General features: G+C 34.8%; 1 non-coding gene across 1 annotated transcript; it reads right to left on the bottom strand.

Moving 5' to 3' along the window:
* Positions 1-19,625: 19,625 nt before the first annotated feature.
* Positions 19,626-19,732, bottom strand: LOC141699545 (small nucleolar RNA R71). The gene has a single exon (XR_012565997.1). It is a non-coding gene; the product is annotated as a small nucleolar RNA R71 (small nucleolar RNA).
* Positions 19,733-21,096: the final 1,364 nt, after the last annotated feature.

The following is a 21,096-nucleotide window of genomic DNA, read 5'->3' as shown; positions in this document are numbered from 1 at the left end:
CCTGTTCATCTTTTCTATCTGTTGTTGTGTGATGAAAGAAGAAAGCAAGGGTGAGCAACAAGCCCACCAAAATAATGTGTATAATGATTAACAATATATGAGCATTCTCATAGTACTCATGAAAGTCTTGGTCAAAAGAAATGAACCAAGTTGATATCTTAACGCGACCAAGTCGCAAAAGATTCAGTATATATATACATATATATATATACTTTTCACAATATTTGAAATCGTCTGATATGTATAACATCCACAGAGTTCCAGTTATAATTGTATAAAAATATCGTTGCAAGGTGATCTCATACATCTAACCTTGTCTCAACGTTTTTCTGAAAACCTTTGATATGCATAAGATAATCATTAACTAGATATAAGTTCAAAAGATGAAGTTACAAGATACTCCAATATACTTATATCTTTTCTGATTACTACTTGAACTACCACTGTTCAAGTTATAATTAGTTTCAAAAGTTCATCACATAGATGAGACTACAAGATAAGACTTTAATAGATTCAATCTTTGAAATATTATTTGAAAGAAATGAAGTTAGGAGATACTTCATTAAGTCCCGATATATATATACACCTATATATATATATACATTTCATACACTCCTTGAAAACCTCTGTTATGAAAATTATAAACAGAGTTGCAATATCCAATGAATTTGGAAAGGAGAAAACCTTGGCATAAACCTGATATCTTGCTGATCAGGCAAAGATACCAATAAGTAACCTTTTCTACTAGTAGATGGACGAATTCCCCACTAGTCATCACCCTGGCCGCAATAGGACCTTATGCTGGACTGCCACTCAGCCACTTATGCATTTGATGGACTCCCACTGAGCCACTTACACTTTCATGGACGCCCTCTGAGCCCATGTTGTTTATGCCGACTCAATAGATGGACTTACTTCCCGAACGTTGGGTGAGTAATCAATTCATTTATCAAAACAGCAACCTTGTTGCGAATATAAATACACTACAGAGTCGGATCCCTCAGGTTTTGAGCGAGTATTTAAATCCCCTTTGAAAGGAAGATCTTAAATATAAAAATGAGGATTCGCTCTAACTTTTAAAATTATTTTGAAGACTCGAAAACACTTTTAAGAATGTTTGGAGTAATGCTGATTTAATGACATAAATCAGTCCCGATATATTAGAAAATATCTGAATATTATCATTTAAATAATATTCCCATAAGGATAATCCTTATAAAAATAATTGAAGTAAAAGTTTTAAAACTTATACTTGAAATGAATAATAAATAACCAAAGATATACTTATGCGAAAGTACGATCTTTATTTGAATAATCAAAAATATGTTTGATTATCGAAACATTATTCTTTAATAAAATAAATAATATTATTTAGTAAATAATCGGAGTCATAAGTCCTCAAATGAATATTCAAAAATAATATTCATTAAATAAAATAACGGAGTCATAAATCCTCGAATGAATATTCAAAATAATATTCATTAAATAAATAAAATAAAGTTATGGAATAAACCTTATTCGATTAATAGTTTTGAAAACTATATCAATATATATATATATATAAATATATATATATATTATACTCGGGAACATCGACTCCCGGTTTAGAAAAATGTTCACCTTTGGGTCCCTTATACTAAGGGTATACGCAACTACTGCTTATCTCTAGCATAGGTATTATGCAACTATAAGCATTGAAATCAACAGATAGATAACTAGATTATGAAACAGACATGCATATATATACCATCTCAGCATGCTTCAATATATCGTAAAATTTGCTAATTAACCAACATGCATCTATCACAAGATAATGCATATACATATATACATCACCACAACAGTATAACAGGTAGAAAACTTGCCTGAGCGACTGGGGGTGATAAATGGCTTGGGACGAGTCTGGTAACCTATAAAGAACATATAAGTTGGAATTAAACCAAAGTCACTTATGAATCTATACTTTAACCAATTAGACCCTAACGTTCGCTTTTGCGCTTAACGATTCACTTAAGTCGCTCGAGTACCCTCGGCTCCACCATTTTTAATAAATTAACCATTAAGGGTTTTAAGGCGATTCTTTCGCGAGTGCCTTACCAACTGCATAATACACTTCACATAAATGTTTCTTACTCCAATTAGTCTTTTAAGGTCTTTAACCTATGTTTCAAAGTAAGGCGAGTGGTAACGGTTCGTTCGCAAAACACCGTTACTTAAAACGGCCGTTTCTCCTAAATCGTATATCGGATTCAAACAAACCACATATCAAAACGAAGCTCATAACATGAACTACCTAAAAATGGCAATGGTCAAAACCTAGCAGTGAGTTCAAGGGTTCTGATGTTAAGAACAAAAACAGTCTACGGTAAATCAGGCATTACGACGGCTATGTTTACCCGATTACCCAAATTTATACCACTCCAAATCAACCCACAATCAACCCACAATCAACATCACAACCAAACTCCATCCATAATTCACCATAACAGCCCCAACAACTCAATATTATCAACTTATACTACTTCCCAATCATGAACTAAAAGCTTACATAAGTTCTTTAACTAATTATCAAGATTTACAACTCCAAAAACACCACAAAACCAACTAATCTCTACATACACAACAATCAAGCCTCTCATGAACTATAATACTCATATTATGATCTTAACATTCAATAACAAAGCTAGGTTAAGAAATTATACCTTTCTTGTGAGTGGGAGTAACTAATGAGCTTGGAATCACCCTTGAAAGTCCTTATCCAAGCTTAATCTAAACAAAAATTCAAGAACAAATATTTAAATTCTTGAAAAACACTATTCACCCTCTTCTTCCATGATTTTTAGGAAGAGATTGTGAAGGAAATTGAAGCTTAAACTTATAGGATATCTATATCTATACACAAGGAACCTTAGATAATTACCTTGCTAATTAACAAGGCTTGGATCTAGGATTTTGAATTTTTCCTTCTTGAAATAAAGAGAAGTCCGAGAGCTTCCTTTGAAGAAATGAGTCAACTTTGTGTTTTTGGTGAAATGAATGGTTGGTTGGTTGTTTTTTGGTTTTTGTTTTGATTTATTATTTTTTACCATGGTAACTTTTGTGTGGTTCTTAATCAACCAACAACACACCTTTCTTTGGCATGCTTATGTCACCTTGTTATGTCATCCTCCCCTACTTGTCCTCCTCTTATTGGTTTGATGACATCATCCTCACTAACCTCTTTGATTAGCTTCTAATTACTTGGCTAATGACCGCTGATCTGTCATGCGGTTCGCTTAACTTCCGTTTTCATTTATCGTTTGAGGGATCATACCCGGGATCTTATTACTTGGGTTCCCCTAAACCTTTCTCAATATATTATATTCCTTTTATGATCCTCTCTTATAATTCTTGAATTTAAATCCTTTTTATCATGTTCCCTTATACTTAATTCTTTCGGTATCTGGTGGATTTTCGGGAAAAATCAAAGTGTTCGGATTTGGATTCTGATGATCTTTACATACACTTATATACCACATAGAGTACTAATAATATCTCAGAAGATCAATAAAAGAACCCCTATATAGTGTGGTATGAAAAGTTTTCTTATTCAGCATACTCAGCAAAAGCACTATTCATAAGGGTTTCAAAAATTCCAAAAATTGGGGTTATTACAGTCTCCCCTCCTTAAAAGGATTCCGTCCCGGAATCAGATAGAAAATGAATAGGGATACTTTCTTAGCATTGCACTTTCTAACTCTCAAGTAAATTTTCCCACATTGTGGTTCTTCCATCAAACTCTGAATAGTTTGATAACCCTTCTCCTAAGCACTTGTTTCTTTTTCAATCTATAACCCTTCCTGGTTGCTCCATATAGGTTACGTCTGGTTTCATGTATATGCGCTCATATGCCCCTATTTATCTGGCATCCGAATTACACTTCCTTAACATTGATACGTGGAACACGTTATGACTTGCTACATGTTCGGGGGTAGGGCTAGCTCATATGCTAACTTCCCAATACGTCTTAATACCTCAAAGGGTCCAACAATTCGTAGGCTTAGCTTTACTTTCTTTTTGACCCTCATCAATCCTTTCCAAGGGATACCTTTAACATTATTAGGTCCCCTATTTCCTATTCTTTGTCCTTTTGTGTCAAATCAACATACTTTGTGTGCTCATCTTGGGCTACTACCAGCCATCCTCTGATTAGATCTATTATATCCTTGGTCCTTTGGACTACTGCGGGTCCGAGCATCTTGCGCTCTACAATCTTCATCCTAACATAAGGGAGATCGACATTGTCTTCCCTCAAGGATCTCATAAGGCGTTATCCCGATACTGACATACGATCTATTGTCATAAGAAAACTCAATCCGTGCTAAGTGACCATTCCAAATTCTTTCAAGTCTATTGCATCATCATTGCTTCTAGCATTATAGCTTTTGCTTCTCAATACCCATTCTTTTCCAGTTCGTAGTCATTACTATCTTCCGTACATAATACTATACTGGTTACACTTTTGCTCGTTTGCGTTCTATAACCTTTTAATAACCACGTCAACCTTAGTATCACGAACGTGTTTCCATTCCGAATACCACCATAACTTTACTACTCCTTTTTCAGCTGTTTCTATTTTCCAAAGTTTGATCAATCATATAGAAGTAAAGGAATTTGTTGAGAGATTACTATGATCATGAACACTTGTTCTATTGCATAGTTAGTACAGAAGGTGGCCAGCCTTTAGTACTTGACAAGCAATTAAACAATATGTGGTACCCTACTAGGCTTCTATCACACAGATAGATAGTCATTCGGCAATACCTCCCCTTCTGGAAGGGTTGTTCTTCTCAGCTTATACAAAATGAAAAGGAGAGAAAAGAACGAATTGAAGAGAATTGTATATATGTAAAAACTATACTGCCACAAAATATCTAACTTGGAATCTACCTCTGAACTATAGAGGTTTGTCATAGGAGAACAAAGCATATACGTACATATATCAACATTAGGTATTATAGCATCGCATTTCACATGCCTAATTATTTTTGCTATTATGTCCATCATTCTATGGACCCATGCTCTTGCTCGAGCTTATACACAATCACCTTTGAAACTCCCTCGACATCGAAAATCGAATCTGGGATCTCATTCTAGACATCATCATTACTAGAATTCTATGCTTGTACCGCAACCTTCCCCGTATAGTAATACGACTATCTATTGATAAGAAGGAATAAGTATTCAATAGGTAGATAATCAACTTAATTAGTCTATCAATGATAACTTATACGTCAACACGACTCGATTAGTGGTACTCAATCTCAACATCCATTCTTATACAACTCTCATGGTTGTGATCAGCTCATTACTCGCAGAATCATTGCTGCATTACTATGGTCCACCACTGACCTACTGTCGTCATTCACTTTCCATGAAATCTTAATATCTAACCATACGGAGTCCATACATGTCGTATAGAATTCTTCTAAGGAGTTAACATAATCACCATTCATAATTCATGAAGAACACTCCAAATTCTGACGTACTTTCATGACATGAAGTAGATAAAATTGCAGAAGAGTTTCAATCAAAGCAACGATAGCCGGTTAATACCATTCTTAATTATATGCCTTAAATAGAAGACTTAACTCAAAGGTTCGTCTAGTCCTTTTTGAAACATGGTCTTGGCTTATCTCAAGATAGTACCTTCTGAGATAGATAGCCCGCTCATGGCGATTACACGAATTAAACATTTACCAACTACTATTACGGTTGGGTATTGCACAGTCATCAAAAGGAATGTCAATCTTCCAAACCATAATACAACCTTCACAGCTTTAACCATCATCATTGTATTCCTTTGGCACAAGCGCCTATAATTATCCTTTTACCTTTAAGGTGTCGGCCACCTCTTTGGCCTTTCCTGATAGTAAAATTTCCTTACAGTCAATGTCATTTTAACCACCTCCAAATAAATTTTCTACCTCATTTCAATCACTGCTTATGTGAAGATGTTTTCCTTAAAATCTGATGAGTAAAAAAAAATATCACCATTTTTCCATAAGTTATTGCCTCAGTCTTTAGAGGTTAATCACTGTCACGACTGACTCTCAATCATACTTAGAACATCTTTTATCTTAGGTCCTAATTGCCCTGAACAATTTCGACCTTTACTGGTTCGATCCATACTTTCTCGTGGTTTAACACGTGCCCCACTTGGCATCATTATAATTACGTCATATTTCCTATATCAACATTTCTATTCTTGAGAATTTTGAATATTACCTTTCTCCTTGTAAAACCTCTAAGGTTATCCTTGAATCGTTCCTCCTGTATTCCCTAGATACAGGGCATATCAAGATACCATTTATTAATACCAGAATCATTGTCTATATACTTCTGAAAAATTTCTCCACTGATTCCTAAAGGTTGTTATTACCTTAATCCTTTCCAATTCATACTGTCAAAACTCATACTATCCCTATTAAGGGTGAAATGCCAACCTTTATGCATCCCCTAGGATTCATTTTAAGTTACCGATGTTCTATCCTTAATTCCACCTTTAAAAAGGTACATGCATCCTTCCATGGATAAATCAAGTCATATATCCCTGATAAGGGTGTCTTATTCAATCATTCCCACCTTGATAGTATATTCCTAATTTCACAATAATATATGTATTCAAAATGAGGTCAATCAATATGGCCTCCAAAAGATAACAACGGTTATCCACTTTTCTTTCTTGATTTGGTAATGATAACAGGGATGTTCTGGAAGATATCATGTTCAACGTGAACTTGTTTTTACCCAGTCCTCTTTTACTTTTGTTGTTTATCTCAACAGTCATCTCAATGTTGGGATATCTTTTGTACTTGGTGTCTCCCTTTTGGGTATCAAATCACAGGTGTTGCATACACTTCACCTTTTTGAAGGTTACTTCCTTCATCCAATTTCCTAATTTCTTACTTTCTTGTCTCCTCCGTCTATCCGCGTCTCATTATTTATCCTTCGAACTATCTCAAGGTTTCCTCAAATCCTCTCAACTTAAAGGGAATAAAATATATGTATCTCTTATACCTTCAACCATCAACTTTAACTCATGGTGAATCACCCTTATCCTGATGATTACATACTTTTCTATTTCTATTGCTACGAGTCTTTAGGGTTTCCTCATACCCAACTCCCTTATCATTCCTCAAACTTTATTGTCTTTATTTTCCTTTCCACTTTAGTTTCTTTTATTTTCATTTCTATTACAACTATTTCATGAACCAACACCACATAAGCATTAATTTCAAACATCCCGTCATTCTGGATTCGTGTCCTTCAGACGAACCTTGACGACTTTCATAACCTAGATTCATGATTCATCATACTTGTCCGCCTTTGTTCTGGCTTTAAAGCTTTTACACTATCTCTATAACCTTGGGAAGTACTTTCCCGAAAATAATTGACTAAACTTTAATCGTTTTATTATAACCTCTGGCCCCATGTCTTTCTTCGCCTTTCACCAGCAGGTGGCCTCTCTCTTAGGAAAGTAAGTGACAAAAACAGTCTTTTGCACTTCATCAATCATTTAGAATATAAAATCATTCCTCTATTTCCTTTAGCCAGGCTCTTGCCTCGGCTAGGTCAGCTTGTTCCTTGGAACTCTGAGAGCTTAGCGACTTAAAGGTCCTGAAAGAATTTTCCACCGCATTGTTTCCTCAGGGTGGTGTTTGGGAATAAAAGTATAATTTTTGTTTAGGCAGGTCCATGAATTTCCCCATAGGAGTACCGTCCTGGTTCTCCCTATCTTGCTCGACTTTTGTTTTCTCAGTATGAAATGTTTTCTCATCCTCCCCCTAATCGGGGTCATCCTACATGTTTTAAATCCTCATTTTCCACTTCATTATGTTATGGGTTCCTTCTCTCTAGATGGCGTCCTCCCTGACTATCACATTCAGGGTTTGCCCTAAATCTTATTCCTCGAACTATGACTTTAATCTAAGATCCAGTCCTTAAGCTCTTGAATATTTGGAACCCAAATTCTGTAGGGATACCTCATTATTCCCTCATCATCTTTCTAGGTATTAATCTCTTCTCCGGTCATTGGTTCTCTACCTCTATTCATCACTTTTTCTTGGCACAATATGATCTTCTCCAATAATTCGGGCTGTATTGCAATCTCAAACAGCTTTTTGGTACCTGCTCCGGTTACCTTCACTTCTATTTCAATTTTCTCAAAATATCTTATCAACTCTCCCAAAGATATTTTCATCTTGAGTCTCTCTTTTATACTAAGGGCATTAGCCACCATTTTGGCTTTCCCTGGATGATAAAGAATCTCATAATCGTAATCCTTGATTAGCTCTAACCACCTCCTCTGGCGCATGTTGAGCTCTTTCTACGTGAAAGTGCACTAGAGTACTTATGGCTTGTGTAAATCTCGCACTTCTCTCCACACAAGTAGTGCCTCCAATCTTTAGGGCAAAACTATTACCACGAGCCCAAGCTCATGGGCGGGGATATTGAATTTTATATTCTCTTAATTGTCTTGACGCGTACGCGATTACCTTGATGTGCTGTATAAGAAGCGCCCTAATTCCTTATGCGAAGCATTACTACACATCACAAAATCTCCTTTTCCATCTGGCAACGCCAATATAAGGGCCATCACCAATCTTTGCTTCAGTTCTTAAAAGCTGTTCTCGCATTTCTCTGTCCATTCGAACTTCTCAGTCTTACGAGTAAGCCACGTTAAAGGGGCTATTATCTTTACAAACTTGAACGAACCTCCGGTAGTGACCGACCAATCCTACCTCTGGTAGTCGCCCTAACCATGGTCATCAATTCCTCAGTAGTCCTTTATTCATTCTTGTCAGGATCCTCCATGGGATCCTTCTTAGCAACAATCCCTTCTAGGACAACATCCTCAACCGCTACATCCTCAATATGAACATCATTCGGTCCCGCGTTAGGACGCTCTATCGGATCCACAATCTGATCTCCAATAAGTAATAAAACATAATCGCGCTGTTGCTCCTCAACCTCAGGGTTTGGAGTCCCGCTACCATATACGATAACGAACTACGCTTCTATCACGATATTTATAAGGGTTCCCTTAAGGGTTTTAACTGTCAGTACTACGTTTGGTAGCCCGACTATGAACTTGGCAAGAGTTCTTATTATCTTAGTGAACTTATTATCTTAACGCCACATCATCTCTGAGGTTTATAACGCTTAGCTCTGATACCATTTTCTGTAACACCCCCAAATCCGGGGTCGGGGATTCAGGTTGTCACGAGTTCCATTTCCCTTATCAATACTTAATCTTAACAGTCAACCAACTACTGCGTACTGTGACCCCACAATATACACACACACACCACAAGTTATAGTCTCAGAGATGAATATCCAAAAATAACACAAGTCATCTTATTCCACAATTATAAACCATTTCACCATAAAACGGGTTTCTGAATAATTTACGTATTTTTTGCCATTATTACAATTCATAAATATGCATAAGTCTGGTACATCAAAAGTTGAAAGCCTAGCCTATTGGTAGATCCTACCTCGGCTATAACGGCATCAACGCCTACAGGAAACTGCGAAACGTTTCCTAACCGCTTGCGAATCGGGAGCTTGGTCCTGTTCATCTTTTCTATCTGTTGTTGTGTGATCAAAGAAGAAAGCAAGGGTGAGCAACAAGCCCACCAAAATAATGTGTATAATGATTAACAATATATGAGCATTCTCATAGTACTCGTGAAAGTCTTGGTCAAAAGAAATGAACTAAGTTGATATCTTAACGCGACCAAGTCGCAAAATATTCAGTATATATATACATATATATAAACTTTTCACAATATTTGAAATCCTCTGACATGTATAACATCCACAGAGTTCCAGTTATAACTGTATAAAAATATCATTGCAAGGTGATCTCATACATCTAACCTTGTCTCAACATTTTTCTGAAAACCTTTGATATGCATAAGATAATCATTAACTAGATATAAGTTCAAAAGATGAAGTTACAAGATACAAGATACTCCAATATACTTATATCTTTTCTGATTACTACTTTAACTACCACTGTTCAAGTTATAATTAGTTTCAAAAGTTCATCACATAGATGAGACTACAAGATAAGACTTGAATAGATTCAATCTTTGAAATATTATTTAAAAGAAATGAAGTTACGAGATACTTCATTAAGTCCCGATATATATATACACCTATATATATATATACATTTCATACACTCCTTGAAAACCTCTGTTATGAAAATTATAAACGGAGTTGCAATATCCAATGAATTTGGAAAGGATAAAACCTTGGCATAAACCTGATATCTTGCTGATCAGGCAAAGATACCAATAAGTAACCTTTTCTACTAGTAGATGGACGAATTCCCCACTGGTCATCACCCTGGCCGCAATAGGACCTTATGCTGGACTGCCACTCAGCCACTTACGCATTTCATGGACTCCCACTGAGCCACTTACACTTTAATGGACGCCCACTGAGCCCATGTTGCTTATGCCGACTCAATAGATGGACTTACTTCCCGAACGTTGGGTAAGTAATCAATTCATTTATCAAAACATCAACCTTGTTGTGAATATATATACACCACAGAGCCGGATCCCTCAGGTTTTGAGCGAGTATTTAAATCCCCTTTGAAAGGAAGATCTTAAATATAAAAATGAGGATCCGCTCTAACTTTTAAAATCATTTTGAAGACTCGAAAACACTTTTAAGAATGTTTGGAGTAATGCTGATTTAATGACATAAATCAGTCCCGATATATTAGAAAATATCTCAATATTATCATTTAAAAAATATTCCCATAAGGATAATCCTTATAAAAATAATTGAAGTAAAAGTTTTAAAACTTATACTTGAAATGAATAATAAATAACCAAAGATATACTTATGCGAAAGTACGATCTTTATTTGAATAATTGAAAATATGTTTGATTCTCGAAACATTATTCTTTAATAAAATAAAGAATATTATTTAGTAAATAATCGGAGTCATAAGTCCTCAAATGAATATTCAAAAATAATATTCATTAAATAAAATAACGGAGTCATAAATCCTCGAATGAATATTCAAAATAATATTTATTAAATAAATAAAATAAAGTTATGGAATAAACCTTATTCGATTAATAGTTTTGAAAACTATATCAATATATATATAAATATATATATATATATATTATACTCGGGAACATCGACTCCCGGTTTAGAAAAATGTTCACCTTTGGGTCCCCTATACTAAGGATATACGCAACTACTGCTTATCTCTAGCATAGGTATTATGCAACTATAAGCATTGAAATAAACAGATAGATAACCAGATTACGAAACAGAAATGCATATATATACCATCTCAGCATGCTTCAATATATCGCAAAATTTGCTAATTAACCAACATGCATCTATCACAAGATAATGCATATACATATATACATCACCACAACAGTATAACAGGTAGAAAACTTGCCTGAGCGACTGGGGGTGATAAATGGCTTGGGATGAGTCTGGTAACCTATAAACAACATATAAGTTGGAATTAAACCAAAGTCACTTATGAATCTATACTTTAACCAATTAGACCCTAACGTTCGCTTTTGCGCTTAACGATTCACTTAAGTCGCTCGAGTACCCTTGGCTCCACAATTTTTAATAAATTAACCATTAAGGGTTTTAAGGCGATTCTTTCGCGAGTGCCTTACCAACTGCCTAATACACTTGACATAAATGTTTCTTACTCCAATTAGTCATTTAAGGTCTTTAATCTATGTTTCAAAGTAAGGCGAATGGTAAAGGTTCGTTCGCGGAACGCCGTTACTTAAAACGGTCGTTTCTCCTAAACCGTATATCAGATTCAAACGAACCATATATCAAAACGAAGCTCGTAACATGAACTACCTAAATGGATATGGTCAAAACCTAACAGTGAGTTCAAGGGTTCTGATGTTAAGAAGAAAAACAGTCTACGATAAATCGGGCATTACGACGGCTATGTTTACGCGATTACCCAAATTTATACCACTCCAAATCAACCCACAATCAACCCGCAATCAACATCACAACCATACTCCATCCATACTTCACCATAACAACCCAAACAACTCAATATTATCAACTTATACTACTTCCCAATCATGAACTAAAAGCTTACTTAAGTTCTTTAACTAATTATCAAGATTTACAACTCCAAAAACACCACAAAACTAACTAATCTCTACATACACAACAATCAAGCCTCTCATGAACTATAATACTCATATTATGCTCTTAACATTCAATAACAAAGCTAGGTTAAGAGATTATACCTTCCTTGTGAGTGGGAGTAACTAATTAGCTTGGAATCACCCTTGAAAGTCCTTATCCAAGCTTAATCTAAACAAAAATTCAAGAACAAAAATTTAAGTTCTTGAAAAACACTATTCACCCTCTTCTTCCATGATTCTTAGGAAGAGATTGTGAAGGAAATTGAAGATTAAACTTATAGGATATCTATATCTATACACAAGGAACCTTAAATAATTACCTTGCTAATTAACAAGGCTTGGATCTAGTATTTTGAATTTTTCCTTCTTGAAATAAAGAGAAGGCCGAGAGCTTCCTTTGAAGAAATGAGTCAACTTTGTGTTTTTGGTGAAATGAATGGTTGGTTGGTTATTTTTTGGTTTTTGTTTTAATTTATTACTTTTTACCATGGTAACTTCTGTGTGGTTCTTAATCAACCAACAACACACCTTTCTTTGTCATGCTTATGTCACCTTGTTATGTCATCCTCCCCCACTTGTCCTCCTCTTATTGGTTTGATGACATCATCCTCACTAACCTCTTTGATTAACTTCTAATTACTTGGCTAATGACCGCTGATCTGTTATGCGGTTCACTTAACTTCCATTTTCGTTTATCGTTTGAGGGATCATACCCGGGATCTTATTACTTGGGTTCCCCTAAACCTTTCTCAATATATTATATTCCTTTTATGATCCTCTCTTATAATTCTTGAATTTAAATCTTTTTTATCATGTTCCCTTATACTTAATTCTTTCGGTATCTGGTGGATTTTTGGGAAAAATCAAAGTGTTCGGATTTGGATTCTGACGATCTTTACATACACTTATATACCACATAGAGTACTAATAATATCTCAGAAGATCAATAAAAGAACCCCTATATAGTGGGGTATGAAAAGTTTTCTTATTCAGCATACTCAGCAAAAGCACTATTCATAAGGGTTTCAAAAATTCCAAAAATTGGGGTTATTACACCTTTTGGACATCTTATGTATTCTTACAGTAGAAGACTTCTTGTCAGGATTTGATCTATCAGGAGTTGCTCCATTAGGATTTGTCTTGACAGTTTTAACTCTATAAGATGTATGCACATTCAGTTTAGCAGTTCTATTTAAAATAATAATTTTATTGAATTTATGTAAAGGATCATAATTGTTGTGATACAAACTATGATAATCTTTACAAGTGTAAAGAGAATGCCAACTGTTATCACAATAAAAAAAGGGTTTTGTGGTTTATAAAGTACTGATATACCACTAATATTAGATTCAAAAATATTAGTGACTTTCTTTTTAAGCTTCCTGCAATCAATAGAATATGATTAATATTACCACAGTTAAAACAAGCTTTCCTAAGAGCATCAGGAATATACTTATAGTTGTTTGCCTTATTTATTCCTTGGTAACCACTTCTACCTCTCTTAGACCTAGATTTGTGAGTCTTAGCAGTTACCTCGCAAATTTTCTTGTCTAACTGACTCTTAGAAAGAAGTATTATATTTTTGCTTTTCATTTCTCGTATTTTAGGCTCTTCTTTCTTTTTATCATAGACTCTAGATTTAACTTTCTTCTTATCGGGATTCTTAGAGGTAGAACCAACTTCATAAACAGATCTCACTCCATTTTCATCAGTTCTTACAAACTTAACAGGAGTAGTGTTATTAATAGCCTTATTGATATTCCTATCAGTAAATTTATTATAACCTAGGCATTCTTTCAAATTCTTGTCACTGATGAAACTACGAACTTTTCTTCCTGAAGTCATCCATGTTTTAAATAATTCTCTTTCTTTCTCAAGAACTTTCTCTAGTCTGGCATATTTGATGTTTATCTGAATTTCATTATGTTGGGCCTTTTTACATGCTTTTTCATTCTCATGCATGCATACTAACTCAGCTTCCAGGAAATCATTTCTTTCTCTAAGCTTTTAATTATTAGCAATCAAACTATCACATTCAATAGTCTTACATTTAAAAGTGATATGCAGAAAGTATAAGAAAGTTTTTAGTTCAGACAAATTATTAGTATCAACAGGGAATACAACTGAAGGTACCTTATCAGTTCCAGAAGTATCCTCTCCATGAGTTGCCATAAGTGCATAGCATTCATCATCATTATGAGTTCCTGATGAGTCCATCCAGTCCATGTTGGAGTTTGTTATGACCAAAGCTTTTCCAGTTAACTTGGGGCAGTCAGTAGCCAGATGTCCCCTTTCATTGCAGTTGTAACATGTCACCTTGGTCTTGTCAAACTTTCTTCCCTTGGTGTACTGTCCATCATTCTTTCTGAATTTGCTTTTTCCATCTCCAGAGAATTTTCTGTTGAAACCACCTTTTTGTGGTTTTCCAATCCTCGTCCTTCTAAAGCCATTAACCAGAATTGCATCCATTTCAACAATTTGAGGATCATCCAGTTCAATCTCAGAATCTTCATCAGTATATATTTCAGGTTATGATGAGTCATCAGTATCTGAATCTTCCACTATGTCCCTTCTTCTTGACCTCTCACTTATCTTTTCTTTTCCTTTATGAGTCTCAGCATTAAGAGCCACAACCTTCATATTCTAACCCTTTTTATTCTTCCTTTGCTGAATCTCTAGGCATGAGTTTTCAGCATCCCATACACTTCATCCAAAGTCAGTGAATCAAGATCATATTGATGCCTGATTATTGAGGCTTGTGTCTCCCAATCTTCTGGAAGGGCTCTCAAAAACTTGGTGTTTGAGTCTTCTCTATCATACTCTTTTCTAACCAATGATAGATCATTCAGTAACATCAGAAATCTATTATAGATGTCAGTAATTGACTCATCAGTATTGGCATCAAATTGATCATATTCTTGCACAAGAACAGCTCTTCTATTCTTCTTTATTGCCATCATACCTTGGCACTTTGTTTTCAAGGCATCATATATCTCTTCTGCAGTCTTGTATGCAATCACCCTGTTGGACATCACATTATCCAAACTATTATGCAGAATATTCCTGACTTTTGCATCCTTAAGCATTGACGCTTTCTCAGCATCTGACCACTTTGACTTTTGCTTTCTGACATAGTGTTCAGGAGTATCTGGGGTCAGAGCCACAGTTTCCAAAGGATAAGGAGGTCCCAATTTAATGATATCAAAATTTGCATCATCAATTGCTTCCAGGAACATCAACATATTTACTATCCATGTAGAGCAATCATCTTTCTTCAGGATGGGAATTTTCATGGTTTCATACTTACTTCCAGACATCTTGACCTTTTCAAATTAATCAGTTAATTTGACCGCTTTGATACCACTTGTTTCCCAGTAAAGTAATTGTTTAAGGGGGGATGGATATAATTACTTAAGAAACTATGTATTATGGAAGTAAAGTATACAAAAATGATCAAAGAACAGTTTATATTGATCTTTAATAAACTGTTACAAAACTCTCTCAAGAACAATATTCTTAAGAGTTGCTAGGTTATATGAATACTCGAGTTCCACACTTTTGTGATAACCTATTCTGTGTTTATATACTACACAGCTACAATCAATCTCTATCAATTACAAGATATGTTACAGTATAACTCTTCTACTTTCTATACATATCTAAATCAACTATGATCCTATAAATCAGCACCTTCTGATTTATCTCGCAGCTCTGACTTGTCATTCAAGTCATTATCAACGGATAAGCTGATCAACAGATATATGTTATAGCTTCGACGGATATCGTATGTAAGTATTAACGGATGATGGAACAGATTGTCAACGGATGATAATGACACATCCAATGGATAAACTTATCCTGACGGTTGATCATATCCTTATTTTAGACAGATCATGATTCTCGACTTAGCCAATTCTCAAAAGATACTATTATAAAATAAATGAAATATTAAAATTTTGGTTTGTATGGTCCTTACTTGAGTTACATAATTATCCTTCCTTTCAATATTTTACTTAATTATCCTTAATTAATATATAACCAATTAGCTTTATAAGTAAAATATGTTGTCGTTTATATTTTAACCTACTAAAACAACTCTTTCTCTACAAATATTTTACACAGTTCATTTTAATATATATCTTTTTTTAAGTAAAACATGTTGCCTTTTTTATTTTTTTGAAATAAAATAAATATTTCTTTAAAAATATTATGGACAATTCTTTTTAATATATACTGATTATCTATCTATCAATCTATCTATACTATATTATATTAGATGAAACACTAAAAATTTGGTAGTCAGTCGGTACTCGCTGAAATTACATAGTTGCCCAACTTAATTAATTCATTATTTTAATATAATTAACTTTTATAATATTACAAAAGAATGGATGAGAAAAAAATGATTTTCTCGTGAATTAAATATGTTAGGCCTTTAATCAACTGTATGGGGGTGAATACAGTTTCAACAAGAAAATCGAAATAACAGACTCAACTGAAAGAAAAGTATTTATATTAATTGATACAAACTGATTACAATACTCTCTCGAAGGATGAACATATATCCTTGAGAGTTTCTAGGTTATGCGTATGATATAACAATGCATGACACATAAAGTGTAAACCTAACTTGTGTTTATACACTGCACAGTTACACAATCAATCTAGAATATGTGTTACAATAGAATAAGGAATCCTAATACATATTCATCTATTGATTGCTACAAATAAGTAAAGTCCTACACTGACATATCTCCGCAAATCTTTCCTCCTTTGATATCTCCTGATTTCCAGCTTGACAAATACTGATGTGAATAAATACTAATCACAAAAGATGATCAGCAAATACTGATGGTAAATGTCGATGACATGTCAAACTCTGATATCAAATACTGATTGACAAACTCTGATAATTAAACACTGATATCATCAATTTCTTCTAACAATATCCCCCAACTTGTGCATTATGTAAATATGTACAAGTTTCCAATTGATGATGTCAAAACTATCTAAATGCAAAAATATTAACAAATGTACAATCTTACAGTCAGTGTTTCAGACTTTAACTTCAGTCTTCAACCTTAGCAAATCCAGTAGCATCATCAAAGAATTTCTTGAGTAGATTTTCTTCTAGAACATTCAAATACATCTCCATTCTTTGTTTGATATCCTTGAGCTCTTTTGTAGATTCATCATTTTGATAAATAACAGCTCTGAGGTCATGTAGACATTATCTCCCAGGTGGTTGATCATCCAGCTCCAAGAACCCGACCTTCTTTCCATTTGGATTGAAAGTAAGAACTTTTATACCAAGAGATGTAGTCATTATGGCTCCTCCAATAGGCATATCAACAGTGTTTCCAAAATCATCAATATAATTTGGAGTGTATTTTGACTTATAAGTCATTCCTATCTGCTTTCTGAATACCATGTCTTTTAAATAAGCAGATGATAAGTGGATTTTATATCTACTTGGAATGCTTTATTAAAAGCTTAAGTTGATGTTTAGGACTCGAGTTATTGGTATTTTGATTTGTTTTTATGTTTTTGTGTTTTGTATCTCAGGCACTAGTTAGAGGAATAATGGAGATTTTATTGAATATATGCCAAAAATAGTCAAGAATCTGAAGTCAATGCCATTCCCAAAATGTAGAGGATCTTGAGAGATTCGTGTGGACTATTGGATCGTCAAAATCGGACGAACGGGAATCAATTTGCAGTCAAAACAAGAAAAGGAGCCAAAATCCAGTAGCACGGCGCGCCCGCTGGAATGTGGGGCGGCCGCGCCAGACTTCCAGAAATAGTGTACGCCCGTGCTGGTATGCATGGAGGCCGCGCTGGTCCGTTCAGCCAGAATCCTGATTCGAGTTCGCTTTGGAGATTTTGAATCCCAGTTCGATCCTGAAGCTTATATATACCAATAAAAAGAAGTTTTTAACAATAAGGAGACCAGGGAGAGCAATAAGAAGACCTAGAGAGCACAAGATGACTACGGAGAAGAAGACTTTTGTTTTCTTTAATATAATAGATACTTGGATGCTTATTTTCGAATTGTCTTTGAACCCTAGTACTCTTATATTGTTTATTATCATGTTTTCATTGGAACCCATGGTGACGATGAGTTCGGTTATGAACTAATCATTATCGTGGGGTTCTAACGGATTTACTTATGGATTTCTATAGTTTATTTATTTTAATATCTTGGTGTGTGGTGATTGATTGATATCCTATTATCGGTTGTGCTTATTTGTCTTATATGCGTAGCTAACATATAAGATAGCGTGTTAATCTCTATTAAAGAAAAAGTAAATATAGAGGTTTAGAACTTGCTATTCTAGCATAGGTTCATGTATTTATTATGCATGATTCACAGGTAATTTTAACCATCTTACTTGCCCTATGTAATCACGATAAATAACTTGCGCATTAAACCTTTATGTTATCGAATTCTATAGACATATAGGGTCTCAACATAATTGGTGTCTATTTAGCTTCCATCTTTTGTGTGGATGTCTGGTAGTAGGGTATTCGTACAACGAAAGTTGTCATTTACTAGTTTCGTGTTATCTGATTAGTTGTCATCACCATTGCATGCTAAGGTTAAGAACAATGACTTTGAATGAAGTATTTAATGAAGTTAGAATCCCATGTTTGTCTCATATAGTTAATTCAATCACTTTTATTCATAGTTAATTGCATATTAGTTTAATCTTTGTTATAAACATCTCAACTTGTTATTGTCTTAGCATTGAGAGATAGTATAGGTGCATAATCTTCAGTTAACTAAAAAGAGTCTTTGTGGGTACGAATCTGATTTATATCTTATACTACTTGTGAACGCCTATACCTGCGTGTAATTTTAGCGCGTATTTTCGTTCTAACAAGTTTTTGGCACCGTTGCTGGGGACTCGGTGTTAATTTTTAGTTTATGTGCTTGACATCAATGGTCGTTAAAGTTCACTGACTCGGGCTCTTTTACTTTCATGGTTTACTTATTTATGTTTCAGGTACTTATTATAATGGGATATCTAGCAGCACCAATGAAAGCGTTGATGGATTTTTCTCAACCCAAGATCAATGAAATTCGTTCTAGCATTGTCAGGCCAGCGATCGCAGCTAATACCTTTGAAAATCAAGCCTGGCACGATACAGATGGTACAAAATTCAATCATGTTGGGGAGTTCTCCAACAGAAGATCATAATATGCATATTAGGGATTCCATCGAGATCTTTGACACCTTCAAGTTCAACAATGTTTCTGAAGATGCTGTGAAGCTGAGACTTTTCCCTTTTTCTCAGAGGGATAAAGCTAAGTGTTGGTTACACTCTCTACCAGCAGGTTCTATCACTGCTTAGGATGATCTCGCTCAGAAATTTCTTACTAAATTCTTCCCTATGGAAAAAACAGCTGCAATGAGGAATGCTCTTACTCAATTTGCACAACAATCATGAGAATCTCTATGTGAAGCTTGGGAGTGCTACAAGGAGATGCTTAGGAAATGTCCTCATCATGGAATGCCTAATTGGATGATCATCAATTGCTTCTATAACGGTTTGGGAGCACATTCAAGACCCATGCTCGATGCAGTATCAGGTGGAACATTATGGGCAAAGACCTATGAGGAAGCTAATGATCTAATTGAACTGATGTCTGCTAATGAATATCAGTATCCAACTCATAGATTGCCATAGGGCAAGGTAGCAAGAGTTCTTAAAGTGGATACATCTACGGCTATCACTGCTCAACTAAAGGCATTGTCTACGAAGATTGATTCTCTGGCTAACTATGGTGTTAATCAGATAACCAGTGTTTCTAAGTTGTGTGCAGGTTCCCATGCGACGGAGCAATGCGCTATATCTAGTGAATCAGCTCAATTTGTGAGCAACTTTCAGAGATCGCAGAAACCAGTTCCAGACACTTATCATCCTGACAACTGGAATCATCCCTAACTTCAGCTGGAGGAACAATCAGAATGCGATGCAACATCCGTTCCAGTAGTTTGGAAACAAGCAATTCAATCCTCTTGGTTTTCAAGATCAATTTGCACCAAGACAACAACTTCAACTTCAACAACAAACTCATGGTGCAGGTTAATCTTCAAATGAAAAACCTGAATTGGAGGAGTTGAGGCTTATGTGCAAAAACCAGGCTCTTATATGTTAAAGACAGACTATTTCTATCAAGACTCTGGAGAACCAGATAGGGAAAATTAGGGGTGTTCGCGGTGCGGTGCGGTGCGGTTTGGACCAAAACTGCAAACCAAACCGCGGGTGCGGTTTGTCCAAATTCTCAAACCGCAACTGCACCGCATAAATCTTAAACCGCACAAAAATGCGGTGTAGTGCGGTGCGATTTAAGCGGTTTGAGCGGTTTAAACTATTTAAGAAAATAAAAAATTTTAGTGCGGGTGGTTTATAATATTCAATACATCAATAAATGAATTAATAAATAAGTTCTAAGTTGATAGTTGTAATATCCCATATTTTCAGATATTATTATTATTATTTTTATTTATGTGATTTTATGTGAATTTTGGTGAATTATCTAATAATTGGAGTGATGATTTGGATGTTTATATGTGATATTCTTTGAGTATACTAATTTTTATATGTGCATAATAAATAGAGATAATTTTGGTAATTTTTTGGTAATTTTTGGACTATTACATGATTTATAATAATTTATGGATTTATTAATTATTTTCTGAGTAATTATAAAACTATTTTATAAAGCAGGGAATCGTCCAACTTCAATTGTTTTTACGTTTTACAACCCGAAACTCTTTTGAAAACTCCTTCATAACCTAATCTAGATATTCTGAGCATTTTCCGTGTTTTGACTTTTTCAATCCGAATTACGATTTGACCTGTACGCGTCCCA

This window comes from Apium graveolens, chromosome 11 (assembly GCF_009905375.1).
Source record: "Apium graveolens cultivar Ventura chromosome 11, ASM990537v1, whole genome shotgun sequence".
Classification (NCBI taxonomy): Eukaryota; Viridiplantae; Streptophyta; class Magnoliopsida; order Apiales; family Apiaceae; genus Apium; species Apium graveolens.
Note: the sequence above shows the minus strand (reverse complement) of the source record. Positions and strands in the feature narration are given on the sequence as shown.